Here is a 6,284-nt window from a genome sequence, read left to right as displayed (position 1 = left end):
ACGTACTAAACGTCTAACGTACGTACGTACGTACGTACGTACGTACGTACGTACGTACGTACGTACGTACTCGTCTCTCTCTCTCTCTCTCTCTCTCTCTCTCTCTCTCTCTCTCTCTCTCTCTCTCTCTCTCTCTCTCTCTCTCTCTCTCTCTCTCTCTCTCTCTCTCTATCAAGAATAAAAAAGTTGAAACTTCTCTACCCTTTCGAGAGCAAATCTACATACACGTAAATAGGTAGATAGGTGGGTATGTACGTATGCGCGCATAAATTTCGCTAGACTGCGCGGGGGTGTTTCGACGGAACGAGCCATCCCGGTGAGATTTCAGGTGGGGGCTGAAGAGACTCGGATCGAAAGCGAAGAATCGAGCGAGAGCGAGTGGCTGACTCGGCGCTGAGTCGCGCTTAGGAAAATTCCAATTACTCGCTCGGCGACGCAATATCGGCCAACATAAATATCGCATTGACAGGCCCGTAAATAGGGATTCATTGTAAAAACGTCTAATAGCGAAAGAGAGGGTTCCGCTGCTCGCTTTGGGAAAGTAAGGGGGGAAGCACCAGGGGTTACTTTTCGTTATACTACTGCGTCGCGCAATATAACCCCAATGATATCTCAAGCCCCTTTTCTCCTTTTATATTCGCCGATCCGACCTACACGAATGAGAAACAAAAAATGGAGAGTAACGAATGAAGAACTGCAAGATAACTTAATACCGATATTACCAGTACATTAATTATAATATCAATTATACATTAATTATATAAGCTGTCATTTATATATAATCCTTATGATATATCTATAATATTATGAACTTTTTTCATAATACAAATAAATGAAGGAAGATATAGCGGAAATTCTTTTAATAAAATATTTTAGATATCAATATAATTAGAGAGAGCTGTCTTATTATTATACCGATTTTTATGAAAATCGGAACAAAAACATCTCACATATTTTCTTTTATAGCAAATTTTTCTCAGTTTAAAGGTAAACTATCTAATTCCATTTCGTTTAATACACTTGATGAGCCTTTATTGCAAGCGGCTTCCTGTTATTATTTTTAGAATCGAACGGAATATTTGGATTTCATTTGCCTGCTTTCAATCGTATTCAGGCATTCAATATTGATTCTCGTTGCAAGTTTATTCACTTCAATTTATTCACTGCGATCTCTCTATTTATTAAATAATTCTTATCATCGCACGACATTTCATTAACCTTTATTATATTAGTTAGTTGCGCGATAATATTACGTCGTTAAATAAAATAATTTGGAACTACGGCGATTCCGCATGAGACTAATTAATTAAAAGGATAAACTAAATTAAAGGTTAAGATATTACGTATATTTTAACAAAATAAAAAAATTATCACAGAATTATAGATTTTCCTGTGTTGTATTTGAAAGTAATACAAAAGTTGCGGTGATTGGGACCAAAAATTATTTTAATAAGTAAACATGTTTTTAAAAAATAATTAAAGTGAAATAAGAAAATTTTTTATTTGAACTATAAATTTGTATTGTTAAATATTAATCTTATTGAATTATTTCTTCATTCATAATTATTTATTCATTTTTACACGGAACGTATAAATTTCTAATAAATTTTAGTCACTTTCTATAGAGACTACATACCTGATGCATTCTTGAGAGAAACTTAATTAAAACAGTGTCAACTAAAACAGTGTCAAACTAACTAAACTAGATTTATGGAAGTCAGTGATAAGATTCACAAAAATCAAATATTATTTTTATTCTTATAGAAATATATATATAAACTAATAATACAAACTAATAATATTGAAAAAGGAAAAAATAGAATAAAATCTCAGTGCGTCTATGTCAAATATTTCAAGAGTTATCATTGATTAATTATCTTTTGCACTCACATATCGACAGCACTTACAGTGGAAAAGAATGGTAACGTTTCTAGGACACATAAATCAGCTGAAAATCACGTATGATATTTAATTCAACGTCACGTTACCTCTGACGTTATCGAAACGCACGAACTCGACGTGTGACAGCGCTCAAAAATTCCAGTTGGACTTCTCATGACGACGCGATCTCGCGTATGTAACGCGAGGCGACGAGTCGCTAAATTCATCGTAAAATGTGTAATGCGGAGGATACGGCTTCGCCAGGTATCGATCCCTCATTCGATGTCACGATATTCGCTGAAGTAAGTTAGAATAGAACTTTGCCAAATGCCGAAAACTGTTTTCGAGAAAATCAAACTCAATTTTTCTTTTTTTCATTTTTTCGAACATTTTTCTATGTTTTTATGTTTCTGCGGTAGAGCTATTTATTGGGTTGTCCGGAAAGTTCGTGCCGATGTTGAAGGAAAATTGAAACGCAGAAAATTTTAATTTAATAAATGTATATTAAAATTTAAAATTTAAATTTTCGGCACGAATTTTTCGGACAACCCAATACATATATATTCATATACATATATATTATAATATTCACTTTTCATTTTGAACATTTTAATAATATACATATAATTTTATTATAAAAGGAAAAAAATCTTAGTGTCTTAGTTTTTCTTTAGGAAAGGCTTTCTTTAAAAAGTTGAATATTTTGCTTTTTCTAGCTTAAAAAATATAGGATCTCGCTTTCACGTTGTTATGAGTTGTCGTTTTGCAACAAAGCATACGTCGCTTCCGACATTTCGGCGTACACGACGTATCGACTCCGCGTCGAGGAACCGCATCCATTGTAAAAGCCACGGGCTGCACAGCCAGCAGCAACCCGTGGATTGATTTCCATTTGGTTTCATAGTGTGTGACGAGGTAACCCCCAAAGTACTCCGGGGTGCCTTCCCTTGAGCCAGGAACAATCCCGGAGAATTTGGCGCGAACCAATCCGGATGTTGCCTCGCCCTGTTAAAACTAGCGGAATAGCTTGAACGGGTGCTTGGAAATCAGGGCTACGACGAAGGGCAGAGCGCTCCACCGGTTTGCTGCGTACTGTAGGGTTACTCGAGGTAAACTCCGCCCGTGTTACACGAATGCGTTACAACACGCTCGCCTAGGCGTTGGTTTGGCCCGTACCGAGGGTAGAATAGCAGTAGGTACCGTAAGTAGTGTACACAGCCGAGTGTTTGTCTTTCGGGATTTATATCGATCGTTCCGCGCGTCTCCTTCTCCGCCGTATTAATTAAATGTCTTTATTAACGCGTGTCATGAATTACTTATTTTAAAAATAAATTACATCGAATCAAAGGTAAAAGTTAAACATGCTGAGTTGTAATGAAAATTCATTCAATTACAATTTGCAGTTCTATTTGAACAAAGTAATGTTTATTAATTTATTGCTTTCGACTGCAAGATATAAAATTTGGCAATTTAAAATTTGAGGCGATTTAAAATTAATTCTTTTTTTTTATTTTATTAATTCATTATTTTATAATTCAAATTATATCAATTTATATTTTTAGCAGATATGTGATCGTCGTTCTTTTTATTAAAACAAATATATTCTATAAATATATTCTTTTATTTGAAAGTTATATATCTGAATCTTATATAACACATCGGTACTAAATATATAAATATTAATTTAAATATAAACGAGCTTAAGTTTGTAAACTTTATATAATACGATTCGCAAACTTTGATCGTTTATAATTTAAAAAATATTAAAGAAATTTAAGTATTCTACAAAATGTGATAAGATGAATAAAAGGAATACAAAGCAGAAAAGATTTTTTGTCCAATAACTACAAACTGCACAAAAATTAAGTGGAAACCAAAAATACTAAAAAGATTAAGAATTTAAATCGCAGAACGGTTTTCATTTTAATCAACTGAGATTCTCAGGATGCGGCGCGATATGTTAATGTCAATTAATAAAAAGAGAACTGTCGCATGGAAGGAAAAAAAAATCGCACAACGCATCGATCGAAGGGGATCAGCTTTTCGACAATTGTAGCGTGAAAACGGACGAGGCCGTGGCGAATCGTCGGCGGGCAGTCACGCCCAGACACTATACTCGCTTTTGTATTCAATCCCTCCGTCGCCCCTCGGCAATTTCGTTTACGTGGCCCAGTGGCTCACAATAGCCGGTTCACAAAAGGATGATCGGGTCGCCGCCAATAAACCGGGGGTTACAGGGGAAATCGGACTCGTGTGCCGGATTCTATCGCGAGGATGAGTGGGTCAACCGATAAATGGCACACCACGCCGTTGGCGACGGCCGCGACAACGTTGTCGTCGTTGTCGTTGCCGACGACGACAATACCGAGTTGTCGATGATACTGAATATCACCGTGTTTATTTTGTCAGGTTAAATATAAGGACGATGAATAGATCTATTTTAAGTATATTTTAATAATAAGTTTTACAGTATGCCCTAGAAATATGTTAAGCGCTCCTTCAATCATGATATGAAAAAGAAGTGATTATTTTTTTATAATAGAATGTTGATATTTAAAGACAATTTCAAGTTCTTTCAAATGTTAACGAATAATAAATTTGTTTCCATCTACTTCATCTGTATCTGCAACTGAAATTTAATTTAACGCTTAACTGACAAAACAATGTCATTTTGAATGACATGTTGAAAATGAAAATCTGAATAGGATAGTATAAATAGAAAAAGTGCGTTGTTGCGTTTGCTCTTACAGATATGATGGAAAAAGAGTTTATGAAAAATTCATATTTCTTTCTTATAAATACAATACAGACACATTAAAGAGATTGACTCGTTTCACAATTTCTTACATCAAATTAAAAGAACTTATTATACGGATTAATAGCAAAGATCAAATCGCGATGCGCATAATCTCTTCTTTGCACAGAAGATATTGAAGTGCAAAGAGTTAATCCATCTGAAAATTCGTAGAATTACGTAGTTGCATGGTGCTTAATGTAATCACAAATTAATAGAAGTCTCGCATATCCGACGAGGCGCTTAATGCAACGCAAGTTTACGCGATTTGCAGAGTAGCAATATGGCAGGATTAATCTCTTAAAGGTCACTGAGTCGTACATAGGTGAATTACTCTTGAGAGGATTTGAAATTTTTATCGGAAAGCGGCTAGAATCCGGGCAGGCGAATTAACTTCGTCAGCACACACACACGGAGGCACTTTCGGATCGCATATGATAGTGCTGAACGATGAGTGAACTGTAAATTTAAAATGCGCTAATCCATCAGAGGTATTGTATAAAGGGCTGGCGGTCGTCGGAATCAAAAAGCGTCAAGCTCTTATCTTAAATTAATCGTGATTCGCAACAGCATTGAATGTAAAGCCTTTGACTTTACTAACGCACTGTTGAAAACGTTCAGAATTATAACGGTATTTGTAATTTTGATAATCATCATTCAAAATTACATATTTAATAATTAATCTGTAGATTATATATACATAAGTCTGCAAAAAATTTAAAGAGAATTGAGAAAAATCAGAAAAACCTTTCGATTACTGAACTGAATAGTCCATTGAAATTTTAAATACATAATTAAGCAGAAGAATGATACAAATAAAATAAATAATATCGAACTAGTAAATAAAAAGATTCCAAATGCAAAATGAATAACATTATTATTTTTCTCCGGCAGAGTTTACAAACTTGCTTTTAAAAATATTATCTATAGATAAAAAGTGCTACAATATTCAATAATGGAATCTTAATAAAAAAATATGTAAATATTTGATAACTCAATTACAATTTTAATAACAAAAGATTTGTAAATATTTGGGAATATGTATCATTCACTTTCAATTCCTTAATTACAAACTATTTTGTTGATTTTTATGTTATCAAATTGAAATATTATCAAATTTATTTTAAAAACAAATTAAAATCTCTTCAGAAAAGTGTACTTTTAAACAATCAATCTATCGTATCTATCATAAAACAATATTTTTTCAGTGCTTGCTCTGACGAAATCCAATCTCTGAATGTGTCATTTCTGACGTATACGGAAAGAAAATTATTTCCCCTATCCTAAAAGGTTAATCAGCGTGACGAACTTCAGACGCCCAACCATTATTAGGGACGTTCTATCTAACGATTCCTTGTTGAGAGTAATCTCGATGCGATATATGGAAGGCTCAAGTCCACGACTAAGCTTCAAGCTTTCGATCCCAATGAATCAAATTATCCTCGGAATTAATGCGCCAGTATACGTGAAATATTATAATGGTATCTATCGCTTCGAAAGCTTGAAGGGAGCCGCAAATCAATCTGGACCGAATATGGTCCTTTATCCGATTTTATCTAAGAAACCATGAAGAATTGACCCGTATATAATAGATAAAGATAATGTCAGA

Source organism: Atta cephalotes (genome assembly GCF_000143395.1).
Source record: "Atta cephalotes unplaced genomic scaffold scaffold00007, whole genome shotgun sequence".
Taxonomy (NCBI): Eukaryota; Metazoa; Arthropoda; class Insecta; order Hymenoptera; family Formicidae; genus Atta; species Atta cephalotes.
This window is presented reverse-complemented; position numbering follows the sequence as displayed.